Here is an 18,685-nt window from a genome sequence, read left to right as displayed (position 1 = left end):
TAACCAAGATTTGGGGTACAAATTGGAGTATAGATGGTCTCAACACAGATGAGGATTGGTTAAATATTTCTGCTAGTTCATATGTAATTAACACATTTTATATGACAGTGAATTATAATTGGCTGACACAATGAAAAATGTAAGGTTTGAATTATCGAAAATTTCAAACATACAAAGGTAGAGAGAAAAGCATAATGAGCCTCTGTGTACCCATTGTCCAGCTCCAACAAACAAGTCACAACTGGTTCTGTTTAGCACTTCCCCCCAGGTTCCACATCCAGATCATTGGAAGCAAAGTCCAAGCACTCTATCATTTCATCGGTAAGTGCTTCAGGGTGTACGTAACAGGTAAGGTTGCTTAAAATATCCCTATTTTTAAGCCTGGCCAAAATTAGCAAATAGTTCCTTAATATCAGGAAGTATCCAGTCAGTGTTCAAATTTCCACAATTGTTTCAAAATTTGTCATTTATTTTACAGCCTGTTTGAATCAGGCTTTTATTATGAACTATGAATTGTAATTTTGTTTGGTATGTTCCTTACATTTCATGGAATTTATGAGACTTAAGTTGCCTCCTCTGTCAGTTTTTTGAGTGTTAATTTTGTTAAGAAAAGGGCTTCGTTTGTTCTGAGCAGTGTTTCACAATCTGGAATTTGCCGACTGGATCCCCATAGTGTTGTGTAACACAGTCCTCTGTCTCTTGCATTTCCTGTAAATACAGGAAATTGGACGTTAGATCCAGAGGTTTCATTTTGTTCTTTTTTTTTTTTTTTTGGCAAGGTGCTGTTGTGTACTTCTGTCGCTCAGTGTTTGGTAGCAGTTGAAGTTCATTGTCTAGAGTAGACTTTCTACAATAGCACTTGCCAACAGAAATTCCTGTGGGGATAGAAGTGTTTTGTATCAGTAAATATATATTCTGTATCTGTATTAAACGTTCCATAGCTGTTCTATATCTTAATATGCTAACCATCAGCCACATGTAGCTCTTAAATGTGAATAATGTGATTGAGAAACTGGATTTTTAATTTAAAAATGTTTAATTACTGTAAATTTAAATGTAAATAGCCACACGTCTAGTGACTACCATATTGGATAGAATAGCTACAGACCCATTAATTCATTAAAAGCTGAAAAATGCTCTTACTCTATTTTTTTTTTATTAGTTGGAATATTTTTATAGAGAGAAACTTCCCCTTGACAACTATGTTGCTACTGTGAGGTTCAGTTTATACAGAAAAGACAGGAAATTTGCTAAATTCTTATTTTTTGTTTGTCAGCTGTCAAAATAATAAGTTAGTTCCTTAGCATTCTTCCAAAGTATGCATCTTCATCTTCATGTTTTTTTGTTGTTGTTATGTAGTCATAATTTGCATTTTAGTTTATTGTATTCTTGTTGAGGCTCAAACTGGTCCATCCTTGGCCAGAGAGGGTTTATTCAAACTATCTCCTGAGAACTCTTGCTCTGATCCTACAAGTTTCTGATAGTTCTCTGGTTTTCTGGTTTGTGATAAAGTATTTCATAATCATTGTGTAAATATCCTGCCTCATATGGGAAATTAGCCATTTTCCAAGATGGTCTGGTTCCATTTACTGGTCAGTGGTATTTTGGAATCATATAGTCTGGGTACTAGGGTGATCACTGCTATTTGGTCTGTCATTGTTTCTAGCCTTTATAAAAACAGTTAGAAATCAAGGTTAAAAAAAAACAACTACATTGTGAATGCATTGTGATGCATGCAGTTTAAAATCAGGACTATGATACTGCCTCTGATTTTTTGTTTTTAAGAAACATTGAAAATTTAGTTTCTTCTCAATGATACCAGTATAACTACCAGTTTCCTTTATTCCACAATACACACATAATAATTTGAGGATAACAATACCTTCTTACCAGCAATGAAGTTATTATAGTGAAAAGGTATATTTATCTTTGGGTTCATTTTTTCATGTTTATTTATCCCTAGAGTCTCCCTCATTGATGATATATTATTGTGTTTCAGGGTTATTTGAAATATTGATAGTTTGTGTGGTTTTACCAGAAAAAATAGATGCAGATTTCTATTTCTTTATTTCCCTTTATTTTTTAGGGATTTCTTTTTTAAACTATAGTTTCATTTTATAATTATGTAAAGCATTTATGTGGTCCTAGAGAGTCATAGCCACAAAACACAATAGATCAAAAAAATCTAGCTTCTTACCCCATCTCCTGAACCCTATCCCCTTTCTCATTCCCTCATCAGTTTTTCTTTTTTTAAAATTGTAATTTAATAATTCACTTATTATTTCAGAGATATGAATATATTTATATCTACCCTTTCTTAGATGAACAATAATATACTCTATATTCTTGTCTCCTTTTTAAAAATTTTTACTTAATAATGTATTCCAGAAATCACTAATAACATGCAGAGATAAACCTCATTGCTTTCTGTAGCTGCATAGTATTCCTTTGAATCGATGGTCCATAGCTATTCAGTAAGTCTTCTGTCGATGGACATTTAGTTTGTGGAAAGCTTTATAAGAACATTTAAAATATTGGGGGAGAACGGATACATGTGTATGGATGGCTGAGTCCCTTTGCTGTTCATCTGAAACTACCACAACATTGTTAATCAGCTACACCCCAATACAAAATTTTTTGGTGTTAAGAAAATTTTTTTTTAAAAGAAAGAACATTAAAAAAATTTTTTTTAAAGAAAGAATATTTAAAATAATTACAGCAAGAACATAAACAAATGCATTACCTTTCTCTGTAATTTTTCAGTACTCACTAGGTTCTATAAATATTCATAAAGATAACATGAAATTATCCAACTATTCATCAGTAAAAAACTTGAAATTATATTTATGAACTAAGATAAATATTGGGGTGAAATTAAGGTAAGTTTACAGAAAGTTGCAGGTATCTCCAAATAAAATATTTTAGTTTTAATTACTTATCTCTTTAGGGGACTGATGACTATTTTTCTGATCTTCAGACTTCTTAGGATAGACCTTAGTAAGGTTGAAAAAGTAGGGAAGATTGAACTTGAGAGCTATGCATGATAGAAGAATCGTCTTTTAGGAGGTGAAATGGTAATTGTTTTTGAAGAAAATTTTATTTTACCTTCCGCTCTTTACATATATGCTTTGCAGGGAATTTGTGTTATAGTAATGAAATGCCAGATAATTATTATTCCATTATTTGGATTAGTGGTTGAAGAAGAGGTTAGAAGATAGCTATTGACAATAATTATATATACTCCAGCCACTTTGTTACTCAACTACTTCTTTTATCATCTACTTTCAGATAATTCAGAAGGTAAAAAGCAAATGGCAACTTAATAAGCATCAATAAATCCATAAATAAAAAGACACAGTGTCTTATTTAGGACATGTTCACTTTTTCTCTTTTGCTGGGACAGATGTGGGGTTTCAATCCCATCTACTCTAACACTGTTCCCCTTAATTCCCCCTCAAGTCTATTTAGAGATGAAGGTTTCTGTAGATTCTCATACATGCTTGTTTGTTCACCAGAAGCTATTACAATTTTGATCATAATGCTCTACTGCTTGCAATTCCAACAGGAGCTGATTTGGTTTATGCAATAAGTAAATACTAATTCAAGCTGCTTTCTTTAATTTGAACTGTACATCAGGGCAGTTATACCTATGGTGAAAAAAGTGAAAGTGGAAGTGTGGTTTCTTCATCATGTCCGACTCTTTGTGACCCCATGGACTGTAGCCCAGCAGGCTCCTCTGTCCATGAGATTCTCCAGGCAAGAATACCGGAGTGGGTAGCCATTCCCTTCTCCAGGAGATCTTCCTGACCCAGGGGTTGAACCCCGGTCTTCTGCATTGCAGGCAGATTCTTTGCCATGTGAGCCAGCAGGGAAGCCTTATACCTGTGGTAGATGAATAAAAGCAGGAGATACCAGTGGGTAGGCTACCCACTCCAGTATTCTTGGGCTTCCCTTGTGGCTCAGCTGGTAAAGAATCTGCCAGCAATGCAGGAGACCTGGGCTCAGTCCCTGGGTTGGGAAGATCCCCTGGAGAAGGGAAAGGCTACCCACTCCAGTATTCTAGCCTAGAGAATTCCATGGACTGTATAGTCCATGGGGTTGCAAAGAGTCAGACACGACTGAGTGACTTTCGCATTCACATCACATCACATATATACATATATGCAGTGTTCCCAAGTGCTCTGTGTCTCATGTCTCATAAACCCCCATGCTTCCCCATCCCTCCAGTGCCAACAGGACCCCTCCCTATGTTAGTCCTTAGAGTTCATGCCTTACTGGCTTTCAAGGGGCCCAGTTTCCAAGGGATGGCCTGTGAGACAGGCCTATGAGGGCAGGAAAGTCAGCTCTGGACAGAAGCAAAACCAGGGAAACCAGGTATTTCTAAGGAAGTCAAGGAAGGGTTTGCCTTTTATGAAAGGCCAGAAAGCAGATGGTGATTGCAGTCATGAAATTAAAAGACGCTTACTCCTTGGGAGGAAAGTTATGATCAAACTGCTAAGTCACTTCACTCGTGTCCGACTCTGTGCGACCCCATAGACAGCAGCCCACCAGGCTCTGCCGTCCCTGGGATTCTCCAGGCAAGAACACTGGAGTGGGTTGCCATTTCCTTCTCCAATGCATGAAAGTGAAAAGTGAAAAGTGAAAGTGAAGTTGCTCAGTCGTGTCTGATCCTCAGTGACCCCATGGACTGCAGCCCTCCAGGCTCATCTGTCCATGGGATTTTCCAGGCAAGAGTACTGGAGTGGGTTCATCAACCTAGATAGCATATTAAAAAGCAGAGACATTACTTTGCCAACAAAGGTCTGTCTAGTCAAGGCTATGGTTTTTCCAGTGGTCATGTATGGATGTGAGAGTTGGACTGTGAAGAAAGCTGAGCACCGAAGAATTGATGCTTCTGAACTGTGGTGTTGGTGAAGACTCTTGAGAGTCCCCTGGACTGCAAGAAGAGCCCACCAGTCCGTCCTAAAGGAGATTAGTCCTGGGTGTTCATTGGAAGGACTGATGCTGAAGCTGAAACTCCAATACTTTGGCCACCTCATTCGAAGAGTTGACTCATTGGAAAAGACCCTGATGCTGGGAGGGATTGAGGGCAGGAGGAGAAGGGGACAGCAGAGGATGAGATGGCTGGATGGCATCACTGACTCGATGGATGTGAGTCTGATTGAACTCCGGGAGTTGGTGATGGACAGGGAGGCCTGGCCTGCTGCGATTCATGGGGTCACAAAGAGTCAGACACGACTGAGCTACTGAACTGAACTGAACTGAGAAATTCAACTTATGATATACTTGAAGCAACTTGTACCTTTCTAATCATTTTATTCTCAGCATACTGTAAGAAAAAAATTATAAAACAACAAGAATCCTAACTAAATAAAGTTGGGAGACCAGAACAAGCAACTCTCACACCCTGTGATGATAGCAGAGCCCAACAAGAATAAGGTAGACTCCTCTTCTTTCTTGGCAAGGACTCAGCAAATGAAAAGCCATGGACTCTGTTTTACTATAACCCTCCCAACTTCCTTTTCCTCCCCATGAATCTCCTGTCCTTGCCATGTGGGGACTTGCACGTGGCTTGCTATGGTTGCAGACCCTGAATTTCAATTCTCTGCTGATCCCAAATAAATCCATCTTTCTGGAGCTATATCAACAGTCTCTTTATTTATAAGAAGTAGGTGGAAACCGAGGTGTCTCAGTCTGCATTTTCTAACACTCAAAGATTTGCCTATGAAGTGGAATGGCCAGACTAAACATGGCCCAGTCACACCACAAGGGCAAGAAAACCAAACCCTAGCTTCTGGATTTGTCAGTATTTTATTAATAATTTTTTTTCACATATTACCACCCTGCCTGTAGAGATAATTTTCCTGCATTTAGCTTTTATAGTATTAGGCTGCTTGTGGAATTTGTTGTTTAAAATAAAGTGTATGTCTATAACCTATTAAAACAACTTGCTGGCCAGTGATTTCAATAATTTGTCATGTATACATTGGATATTTTTCCTGTTATTTTATTTTCAGGCATTGTTAGAGTCTTGAAGGACTAGATTTAAAGTAAAGTGAGTAAGGTATTCATTTCAGGCACAGAATTTAAGGGAGTTGCAAAAATTTTAGTAATAAAGATAACTGCTCTGTTAAAAAAAAAATCAGAATTAGTCCAAAAAACCCCCTTGATAAAGACTGTATGGAAATTTTAAATAAAGACAGAATTTTATCTTATATTTGAACAATTCTGCTTCACTCACCTCATCCTAACCCTGGCCCCAATTCCAATAAAACTTTATTTAAAAAATAGGTAATCTCTGGGGCATAGTTTGTTCATTAAAAAAATCACATTAAACAGTTTTATCTTGATTATTGTATTTTGGGAGCACTCACTACATTTTGCCTCCTAGTCCCTGTTTTTGAGCTAGACTTGGAGTTGATTAAATCCCAGTCTATTACTTTTACAAGTAAAGCTAATGTGAAGGCCACAGAGGTGGTATGACAAGCCTAAAGTCAAACAGACAAGGGTAACAGGGTTGAGCTCTATCATGGTTTTATATGATCTATCTCTCCAGTTAAATTCCTTGAGTATAAGATTCGTGACTCCTATTTCTTGTTTATTATATAGTTCTATGTAGCAAATAGTCTCTCTCACCACTATACCTGCTGTTGTCTTGCTATATGATTTCTATCAGTTATCTGTGTGACTTTAAAAAAGATACTTACTTTTTATTGTTTTAATCTGTATCTTCACGACACTCAATTCTGGGTCAGTTCAGTGCAAAAGAAAATGAAGAAAAGATAAATGAAGAGAAAACAAAACTTTCTCCTGAAGCCAAAAAACATTTGCATGCCACTACATGGATGAAAAGAAATTGTTGCTGTTGTTGTTGAGTCGCTCAGTCGTATCTGACTCTTTTCCACCCTGTGGACTGCAGAACACCAGGCTTCATTGTCCTTCACTATCTTCGGAGTTGCTCAAACTCATGTCCATTGAGTCAATGATGCCATCCAATTATCTCATCCTCTGTCGCCCCCTTCTCCTCTTGTCCTCAATCTTTCCCAGCATCAGGGTCTTTTCCAATGAGTCAGCTCTTCACATCAGGTGGCCAAAGGATTGTGGCTTCAGCTTCATCATCAGTCCTTCCAATGAATATACAGGATTGATTTCCTTTAGGATTGGTTGGTTTGACCCTCTTGCTGTCCAAGGGACTCTCAAGAACCTTTAATACCACAGTTCAAAATCATTTTTAAGTGTTTGAATTTTCTTATTAACTGGTTTGTGATGGTGTGCAGATACAGGCAAAATTTGCTAATGTTCAAGAAAAAGTAATATCAAGTAGGAGTTGATAGAATTAATCAATAATACTTGCATGGTCTCTGCAAAGGATATCATGCTTTGGAACTGGTCATTATTAGACCAGGTGGATAGTGCTTCCTCATTTTCTCCAAAGGTGGGAAAGAGGTAAGAATTTTTAGTCTAGTAGAAATCACATAAAACAGCAGGGGTGTCATGGTCCTGGTGGACGGGAAAGGGAGGAGCTGGAGGGAAGGTGAGCACAGTCATCTAATTTGACTTTTTTGGTTAAAACTAGGAGAGATTTGTGAGTTTCACATCAATCAACTTTCATTATTCTGGTTCCCATCATCTTTGATTCACATGATTTCAGTTTCTTTGCAAATGTCTTTGGTTCGAGCTTTACAATCATGAAACAGAGCAATTGAAAAATGTTGATAAAAAGTTTTGGAAGCAATCACTGAATTTTGCACAAATTTACCAGCAGCTATTTTTAGTGTTAAAAATGGTACTTCTCCATAATAAATGTGGGTTAGGAAGTTTATGTCATTATTATGTAGCCACTTAGAGAAATAAGACCACAATATTTGCAGAAAATAAAACTTATTGGAAAACTAGATGAAGTGAAGTAGGTATATATATTCTTTAAGGTATGGAGGCACATTTTATTGTGTGAAAAATAGGATTTGTTTAAACTGTTGGAAAGGTAACTATTTTGCATGCCAATCATTGGCATTTGATATTAGATTTTAAAAATAGTGACTTTAAAAAGTTTAGAATATTTTTGAAGCCTGGGCATAATTTTCATAGTTATATGAAATAGAATAAAACAGGAAAGGTATTGGGAGATGGCATTGACTTTTAAAAAATAAATAAAACGTGTATTTTCTTGTGGAATCATATTTATATGGATTACATAAAATTAATCTTCTGACTTAACCTGTCTGTCAATCCATTATAGATAATAAATTCATAATTGAGTTCATTTCATGTGTTGTATATACTAACTCATTCAAAGAAAATGAGCTATCGTCATTATCCAGAAGTATTTATGGGGAGACTATAATTTCACAGTGCTGGCTTTACAGTGTTAGTACACAGACTTTCTAGTTCTAGGAATCTTGAACTAAAAAAAAAAAGACAAAATCTGAAGAAGGATAAATAGACAAAAAGAATCATGCAAGACACATGCAAGACACAATCAGATCAGATCAGATCAGTCGCTCAGTCGTGTCTGACTCTTTGCGACCCCATGAATCGCAGCATGCCAGGCCTCCCTGTCCATCACCAACTCCCGGAGTTCACTCAGACTCATGTCCATCGAGTCAGTGATGCCATCCAGCCATCTCATCCTCTGTCGTCCCCTTCTCCTCTTGCCCCCAATCCCTCCCAGCATCAGAGTCTTTTCCAATGAGTCAACTCTTCGCGTGAGATGGCCAAAGTACTGGAGTTTCAGCTTTAGCATCATTCCTTCCAAAGAAATCCCAGAGCTGATCTCCTTCAGAATGGACTGGACACAATAGAAACTAGATAATCAGTTGTTCACAGTTCATTAATAAATGCCTACTGAAGGGAAAAAAGGCAAAAAAATGTATCTAGTGCCCACTGTTGCCAGACGCTGTCATAAATACTTTAATTGTATTCTCTTAGTTATGGTCAAATGGAAGGCATGAGGCAGAGACACCCAACAGAAACATGTCCCTACAAACGAGGACACTGGCTTTCATTCAGGGGGAATGGCGCAAGAAATAGAGAGTAGGTCAATTGGACAGAAGTGGAAGATTTTTAAAAGGCAGTTTTGGAAAGTTGGCCAAGCTGAGGACCCTTTATGGTAGAGGACCTTTTAGGATAAGCTAGGGCATGCTTGCTTTTACATATAGATAAAGGAAACTTGAAATGTTTTTGAGCAGAGAGAGTGACTGAACCAAGAGCTGTGAGCATAGAGCACTTGGAACATGAAAAACAGTGGGGCCACTTGATCAAACAGTGAGAGGCAGAGCTGGCTCAGCTGTGAAGGTGACATTCTTTTAAGGCTGTATATTACCAAGTTTTCCAGGATCGATCCGAATAGTAGTGATTTTATTGACTTAATCATCAATGATTCAGAACCATATTTTCTCAGTTTGCTGCCCATCTAAATGCATCTGAAAAAATTGCTATAAACAATCTTATTTACAAAGCAGAAATAGAGACACGGACTCAGAGAATCTTGATAAAAGTGAAAGAGGAGAGTGAAAAAGTTGAAAAAACTCAACATTCTAAAAACTAAGATCATGGCATCTGGTCCTATCACTTCATGGCAAATAGATGGGGAAACAATGGAAACAGCGACAGACTTTATTTTCTTAGGCTCCAAAATCATTGCAGATGGTGACTGCAGCCATGAAATTAAAAAACGCTTGTAACTTGGAAGAAAAGCTATGACCAGCTTAGACAGCATATTAAAAATCAGAGACATTACTTTACCAATCAAGGTTTGTACAGTCAAAGCTATGGTTTTTCCAGTAGTCATGTACGGATGTGAGAATTGGAGCATAAAGAAATCCATGCTTTTGAACTATGGTGTTGGAGAAGACTCTTGAGAGTCTCTTGGACTGCAAGGTGATTAAACCAATCAGTCCTAAAGGCAATCAGTCCTGAATATTCATTGGAAGGACTGATGATGAAGCTGAAGTTCCAATATTTTGGCCACCTGATGTGAAGAGCCAACTTATCGGAAAAGACCCTGATGCTGGGAAAGATTGAAGGTGAGAGGAGAAGTGGGGCCCAGAGGATGAGGTGGTTGGATGGCATCACTGACTGGATGGACCTGAGTTTGAGCAAGCTCCAGGAGATAGTGAGTCACGGGGAAGCCTGGAGTGCTGCAGTCCATGGGGTTGCAAAGAGTCGTGACTGAACTGAACTGAAAGCAGAGAATAAATGTGGATACCAAGGGGAAAGGGGAAGAATTGGATGAACTGGGAGATTGGGATCGACATATATACACTACAGTGTATAAAATATATAACTAATGAGAACCTACTGTATATTACAGGGAACTCAGTGCTCTGTGGTGACCTAAATGGGAAGGAAATCCAAAAAAGAGGGGATACATGTATACATATAGCTGATGCACTTAGCTGTACAGTAGAAACTAACCCAACATTGTAAAGCAACTCTACTACGATAAAAGTTTAAAAACTAAAAGCATCTGATTGTGTGAAATAAATATTGAGTAAATAAGATGTTAAATTTTTAGAATATGCTAATGTTCAGTGAGAGTTTGCAGAGAAGGTAATGGCAACCCACCCCAGTGTTCTTGCCTAGAGAATCCTAGGGATGGGGGAGCCTGGTGGGCTGCCGTCTATGGAGTCGCACAGAGTCGGACACGACTGAAGCGACTTAGCAGCAGCAGCAGCAGTGAGAGTTTGTGATGATATTTGAGGAAAAGTAGGGAAGAGTGTTCCTCATGTCTTCTTCCTATTAAAAATAATTTCTTGAAGACAGTAGGATTTTAGGTCATTGAAGTGTGGCAGGGTGAACACGTGCAACAACTTTGCAAGAGTGAAGCTATTTGTTGGCTCCCTCTGTTTCCAGTCCACCTGAGCCCTTTATAAGCCCTTGCAATCACATCACCCCTCCACCCTCTTGAAGATCTCCAACACACTCTCTTTTCTGTTTCCTTATTCTTCTTAACCCCCCTGGAAGCATTTCTTACTCTTGTTCACCTCGTCCATCTCTCCAGCCACATTTTTCTGTCTCTCTGTATCAACTTCATCATTTTACCTCCTAACAGGCGTCTCAGTCATCAGCCCTCAGCCATTCCCCTGTCATTAACATTTTTGAGGGATAAATAGTTCTAGAACTTTGAGAATCCTTAAATTTGCAAAGATTTCTAAACGACACATCTTTCTCCATGAAGTATAACTTTGGGACTGACGTGGCATTTGGTGAAGCAAGTTGATGACTGCCTCTTATTTCCGTATGGAGTACAGGGCTTGGCTTCAGTGTCGCCCATTCAGGTAGGTTTGCTCTGAGCTGCAGGACAATGGCAGGCTCCTTCGTGAAATGGTCCTGAGGCGCCTCATACTCTTCTTTTTGAAAAGGCATCTTTTTTGGAGATTGATTATTTGTAATTCATTGAGTTATGTCTTAGGTATTGACAGCTGTACCCCTAAGACTTATTAGTCCAGTCATGTATTAGGAACTCAAAGAATACTTTTTGTTGGTTAATTAATTGAATGATTATAGGCCTGTTCATTTCAAGTTCAACAATATGTACTTTACCTCATATTTCATCTAAGAAACATCATTTTTTTTTTACTGCATCACACCCATGTGGGATTTTAGTTCCCTGACCAGGGATCAAAACTGCATCCCCTGTAATGGAAGTGCCAAGTCTTAACCACTGGACGAGCAGGGAAGTCCTAACATAATTTTTAAAGATATACTTGCTTTTGATTTGTTTTCTCGTTCACACCTCTAGTTGACTTTCTCTTCTTAAAAAAACAAAACAAAACATTACGCACCTTACTTTTGGCGGAGAAGAAGTGTAGGACAATAAAGTTCTGCTGAGGTATGTATGCTAGGCTTGAGGTGAGGCTCACAGACCAGTTAATCTTCCAATCTTAGCAAAATTTCAAAGCACCATGTATCTTGGGCCTTCAGATTTATTCACAGATGCTCAAAACTACAATTTTAAGTATAATCTTTTTCACAGTAAATATATCCTATTCACGTTTTCCTCTTTGGGAAAGTCAGTGGCTACAGACTTCATTTGGCGCGTCTCTGAACTTCTACCTCTAATTCTGTCCTTTCATGTGAGTTCTGTCCTGTATTTAATTGCAACAGGAAATCTACTCTGACTTGCCATATTTGGCACCGTGGGTAATATAATATAAACATGGTAAAGAGAGATGAGAGAACTGGGTTCTCCAGCTGGTGCTGCCATTAACCCTTGAAGGGAATTTGAGCAGGCTTTCTGGAGAAATCCAGAAGAGCCCCCAAACATAGTTCTAACTAACCTGCTGAAAGAATTCTGAACTCTGCTTAGTATATTGGCTTGCTTTGTGGTTCTATCCCTACCGATGCAACATGGTAATAAAACAAAATGTGGATGAAACTTTGGCTCTGGCTGAACCAAACAAAACTGATATAATTCTCGGATTTACAAAAGCTGGTGCTGCTGCCAGAAGCATTCATAACACGTTTCTCTTCAACTCAGGCCTCTTGAGAGACTAGCATAGTTAGAGCCATGTTAATTGAACACGAGTAAAGGAAAAATGAAACCCAACAGCTCTCTTTTCTAAACCCACAAAAGAAACAGTAACTGGATTTCTCTGGAGAAGGATAAGGTCCCTCCCAGACGTGCCCAGAAGTTGGGTGGAGTTTAGCAACAGCTAGGAGCTTAAGTGGTCATTTGAGAAATTTTCATTCAAGTTGTGGCTTGAGCTTACTAAGGCATCCCTTATAGGAACAGAACTCTGAGGAGAGCTTCAAACACGAAGGCAAAGCTAGTACCACACTGGGCAGCAGAATAAGTGTGTTCTTGGTGAAGTACACAAAACAGATTTATGCTGTAGGCAAGTTTCTTCTTTTCATGGTTGGGGGGAAAATCAATATTCCATATTCATGGTCTCCGACATAACGCTTTACTAGGGTGGTCAAAAAGGATTTATACGATTTGTTGCAAAATACCACGATGTTATTTTTATAAGGATCAACCCGAGTGGGGATGGGATTCTTAAGTGCCACCTGGTTTTCACACTTTTGGCAAAGTAAAATTTAATTGAGTTTTCAAAGACAGGAAAATATTCTGTTGCTGGGAAATATAGCATAAAGGATTTCTGCAAGCTTCCTCTGGGTTTTTCTTGCAAGCTTTAAATGAGAATTTTCTGCCAATTTTCTGGCAGAAGCAGAGGAGACATAGCAGTTTTGCTGGTGGTTTTGATTATGGATTGTCTATATGGCATCAATAAAAATAACTAGACCTAGGTCTGATGGGCACTGAACTTGCTTAAGTGCTAATAAAATTATAAGAGACGGGAATAAATCTTAAATTTTGAATATTTTTTCTTATAATACATATGGAAAGACGATTTCTCAGTGTTTTAATGTGTTAAAAGTACAATAACTGGAGAAGAATATGTTCTCTTCAAAGTGCCAATAAAAATGCAAAATGTCATTTTCCAGTGCAATTCGGCCTGAAATCAACCTGTTTCATGGTAATTATGGGCTCTGGCACCAGAATATAGCAGAGCTTTAGAAAGACTGAATGAGTGATTGAGTCCAGCCTCCTTAAATATGAAACATATGAAATGATTTGTGGAGAGTGAAAACCAGAGAGCGTTGTCACCCTCCTTACTCTGAACCATGCATAAAGCTTCACTAATGCCCTGTGGTGGTCGGATCACAGTGAGGGACTGGGTAAGAAACACAATTTTCAGGACAGGACAGTAGAAATAGTGTAGGAACAGCCTCTTACGTGGTAGAAGGGAAGTTTCATACAAAGGCATAAACTGTGAGAAAGAGATGATGGTGCCCAAAGTGGGCAGAAAGTGCCTTTCCTTGGCACAAGTCTGGCACATCACAATGAAAGGAAAACCATGTATATTTCTCAGAAGCATTGTGGTGTCAGGAGTAGGGCCCCAGCAATGCAGTATCCTATGCTTCATGGTAGTGTGGCAGGAGGGGGCTGCTCAAGCCAAGAGAAAGGTGGCAGCATTTCACATTTGCCTCCTTTTGTCCAGGGTGATAAGCTCCTTGTGATACAGGTGTCCTGGCATAGGGGTTGCCTTTGATTGGTTTTATTCTATAAAGTAGAAGAAGAATAAAAGTATTTAAATCTTAAAGTGTTTGGATGTCCTGTATTACAGGCCCAAATAGAATAGCGGACAAAATTGTCCTGAGTTTTATTTTTTCATCAAAGTTATGATTTTTAATGCTGGAGAAGGAAATGACAACCCATTTCAGTATTCTTGCCTGGGAAATCCCATGGACAAAGAAGTCTGGTGGGCTATAGTCCATAGGGTCGCAAAGAGTCCGACATGACTGAGCGACCCAGCACACACACATGATGCTTAAAGAGTTCATTTTTCTATGAATTTTGTTACACAAAACCATTGGCTTCCTGACTTTCCCCCAGTTTTTCTCTCCTCAGAGGTCATTGTTCATTGTTTTCAATAAAGTAAACTGATTCGTTGTATTTTTCCCACATCTTCAAATGATACATTTCTAATGTTGTTTTTTAATAGTGAAGGTTTTGATCTTGTTTATTACTTACCTCTAAGAGTAAGAAGACTTTAGCACTCTCTTGCAAACCCCCACCACACACACACACACACACACACTTGGGTCCTGTATTTTTTTCAATACAGTTATAGAAAATTTTTCTTTGGTCAATGCCAGGAGTTTATGTTCTTAGGAATATGTAAACACTATTTCTAACTGAGCCATGCAGTTTTTTTTATTACATTCTGTTGCACAATTTTCTGTTTCCTTTGGAGTTAACAATTGTATTGGTTTTTCTGACTACTTGATTGGTTTTCTGTGTTCTTATCAACTGCAAACTCGAGACATCTTTCTAATCCCTCTTTCTGTATCATCTAACATATGAATTATTCTGTGGAGTTCATCTTCTTGGCCAACATCTCTGGACCTATGGCACTGCACTTATTTGTACTTGCTTGTCATCATACTGTGGGCTTCCTGGATGGCTCCATGGGTGAAGAATCCATGTGCAATGCAGGAGACACAGGAGATGTAGGTTTAATCCCTGGGTTGCAAAGATTCCCTGGAGGAAGAAATGGCAACCCACTCCATTCTTGCCTGAAATTATTCTTGCTTGAAAAATCCCATGGACAAAGGAGCCTGGTGGGCTACAGTCTACAGGGTTGTAAAGAGAGACACAACTGAGCAATTTAGCACAGAGCAAGCGCCATCCTCGTAGCAAACAGCATCCCACTGTGACTTCTCTGCTTCTTTATGACATTAGACCTATTGTTTCCTGGAAACCTCATCTTCCTCTTTGTTGGTTTACTTGTTTGGGTTAAAACTGTTTTCAGTACCTATTCAAAAAGGGTGCACAAAAGGTACATGTTTTGAGGCCCTGTATGTTTGAAAACATTTTTATTCCATCATCATACTTGAGAGTTTAGTATAGACCTCTATGTGCTAAGTTGCTTCAGACCTGTCTGACTCTTTGCAACCCTATGGACTGTAGCCCATCAGACTCCTATGTCCATGGGATTCTCCAGGCAAAAATACTGGAGAATCCCCATTTCCATCTCCAGGGGATCTTCCCAACTAAAGAATTGAACCCGGGTCTCCCCTTTTCAGAAATTTGATGCCATTGTTCCATTTTCTTCTTGCTTTCAATGTTACAGTAGATAATTCTAAAGCTATTAGAATTCATTGTTTTTGACATGTCTTGCCCCGTCTTCTGCCAAATCTTTGTCCTCAGTATGCTAAAATTTTATAACATATGTCTTCATATATGTCTGTTTCGTATGTTTTTCTGGGCACCCAGAAGAATATTTCAATCTGAAGAATCACGTCCTTTCTAGTTTGGTTAACTTCCTTTGTTCTCTACATCTGAAACTCTATGAGTTGAATGGTGATTCTCTTGGGCTGCTCCTGTGATTTTCTTTTTTTTTTTTTTTTCCCCTGTGATTTTCTTATCTCTCTTTTAAATTTCTGTCTGTCTCTCTCTCCTCACCTGCCCCCTCTTCTTATTTAGTTTAAAAATTTTTTGGCTGTGTGACATTCGGGTTCCCTGACTAGGGGTTGAATCCCTGCCCCCTTCATCATTGGGAGTGTGGAACCTTAATCACTGGATTGCCAGGGAAGTCCCTCTTTGGCTTATTTTTTAAAATTTATTTTTCTAAGAGATTTTCTCAATTCTATATTCTAACATAGCTATTGGGATTTTCATTTAGATGATTAGATTTTAAAATATTCCCTAAGATCTTTTAGGTTCTGTGGATGTACCTGTTTAAACTGATACCAATTTTCTATTCTCATTCTTATCATCTTAAGTGTGAGTTCATCTCTGAACTGAAAAACTGACTCAATAAGAGACCAAACTTGGAATAATACCATAACCATTAAAACTAAACCAGTAGCTAGAAATCTTTCTACAAATGAATCTCAGGGACAGACTTTTTTTCTCCTTTCAATTTTATGGAGATATAATCGACAGGCAACATTGTTATAGTTTTAAGGTATACAGAACAATGATTGGATTTACATGCATCATGAAGTGATGATCACAGTAAGTTTAGTGAATGTCTGTATCATATAGATACAAAATTAAAGAAATAGAAAAAATATTTCCTTATGATGAGAACTCATGTTTTATTCTGAACAACTTTCACGTATGACATACAGCAGTTAATTATATTTATCATGTTGTACATTACATCCCTAGTATTTACATATAAATGGAAGTTTGTGCCTTTTGACTGTTTCATTCAATTCCCCTTTGCCTCTAGAAACCACAAATCTGATCTCTTTTTAAATGAGTTTGTTTGTTTTTGAAGTATGATTGACCCACAACACTGAAATATCAGAAAGAAATTAGGGAAATAATCCCACTTAGAATCACATCAAAAAGAAGAAAATACCTAGAAATAAATCTTAGGAGATATATGACCTGTACTCAGAAAACTATAAGACATGGATGAAAGAAATTGTAGAGAACACAAATAGATGGGAAGATACATTGTGCTCAAGGATTAGAAAATTTAATATTAAAATGACTATGTTACTTACAGTAATGTACAGATTCCATGGAATCCTTATCAAAACACACCAAGATAATTTTTCATAGAACTAGAACAAAGACTTATAAAATTTCTGTGGAAACACAAAAGACTCCAAATAGTCAAAACAGCCTTGAAAAGAAGAACGAGGCTGGAGGTATCACATTCCCTGATTTCAAACCATATCACAGAGCTACAGTAATCAAAACAGAATGATACTGGTGCTAAAATAGACACATAGATCAGTGAAACAGAACAGACAGTTCGGAGATAAACTCACACTTAAAATGATAGGAACAAGAATAGAAAACTGCTATTATTTGAAAATGACTTAATTGTGTATTTAGAAAATTCCCAAGAATCCACAGCTGAATTGTAAGTTTATATGAAAGTATTTCAAGATTGCTGCATACAAAATCAATTTAAAGATACATTGCTTTTTCATAAATCAATGCTAAGCATTTAATAAATAAAATTTTAAAATGTCATTTATAATTATGTGAAAGTATCAAGTACCTAGAAATAAGCTGTACAGTCTTTGTGCAATATCTTCATGGAAATTTAATAAAATTATAAATTTTATAACGGAAAAACTCTCAATGAAATGAGACATTTATCATGCTCAAGATTGGAAGAATCAAGCTTCCAATAGGATTCTTTTTTTTTGAAATTGGACAGGCTGACTTTAATATTTCTGTACAAATGTCAAGGTCTAGAATAGCCAAGATATTTTTGATGAAGAATAATGTGCAGTGACTGCCCTACTACATACCAAACTTACCATAGTAGTTAAATCAGTTTGGCCACAGAAATAAGCAGATCAATGGAACAATCAAAAAGAGCTCAGAAACACACATCTATGGATTCTTGATTTATGCGAACAGTAGATTGGTCCCTATTTTTTCATAATTGTGTTGAGATGGTTGGTTATAAAAATGAAAAAAAAAAGGAAAGAAATATTACCTCACACCATACACAAAAATCCATTCCAGGTAGATTAAAGATTTCAATCTTTAAAGCTTTTAGGAGAAAAGGTGGGATAATTCTCAGTCTTTTACTCTTCTTTTCTCATTTTCTTTCTGAATTCTGCATACAGAATTCTGGGTTGGTGGCCTTTTCTTTCATAATTTTGAATCTATTCCATTGTTTCTGTTGAGAATTCAGCTTTCATTCTAGTTGTTATTTGAAGGTTTTTTTTTTTTTTGTTTTGCTTGCTTTAAATTTTTCTAGGCCTAGGATAATGTTACCTTACTCCTAAAAGTGTTTATTCTTCTAAGCATATGTGGCCAGTAGCACTCCAGGATCACCTCAATTCAATTTGTAAATTAAAATTGTCTAAAGTTACTTTCTATGAGGCCCTGTTTACTTCTGATCCACCCTAATTCTCAAGATGTAGTCCTTCAACAGTGCAATCAACAAGAGGGAGGTTCACTGGAATCCATACCCACTTATGATGTTCAAACTGGTTTTAGAAAAGGCAGAGGAACCAGAGATCAAATTGCCAACATCCGCTGGATCATGGAAAAAGCAAGAGAGTTCCAGAAAAACATCTATTTCTGCTTTATTGACTATGCCGAAGCCTTTGACTGTGTGGATCACAATAAACTGTGGAAAATACTTCAAGAGATGGGAATACCAGACCACCTGACCTGCCTCTGAGAAATCTG

General features: G+C 37.7%; 1 protein-coding gene across 1 annotated transcript in view; it reads left to right on the top strand.

Annotated features, from left to right (window-relative positions):
- Positions 1 to 327: 327 nt before the first annotated feature.
- Positions 328 to 18,685, top strand: part of LOC105003246 — a 95,687-nt gene continuing 77,329 nt past the window's right edge. The window contains exon 1 of the mRNA XM_010860287.1: positions 328 to 348. The gene's annotated coding sequence lies outside the window, so the exon portion shown is untranslated. The remainder of the gene's footprint in view (positions 349 to 18,685) is intronic.

The sequence above is a fragment of the Bison bison genome, unplaced genomic scaffold (genome assembly GCF_000754665.1).
Source record: "Bison bison bison isolate TAMUID 2011002044 unplaced genomic scaffold, Bison_UMD1.0 scf7180017864465, whole genome shotgun sequence".
In the NCBI taxonomy this organism is placed as follows: domain Eukaryota; kingdom Metazoa; phylum Chordata; class Mammalia; order Artiodactyla; family Bovidae; genus Bison; species Bison bison.
The sequence above is the reverse complement of the archived record's forward strand: the minus strand, read 5'-3'. Positions and strand labels throughout refer to the sequence as shown.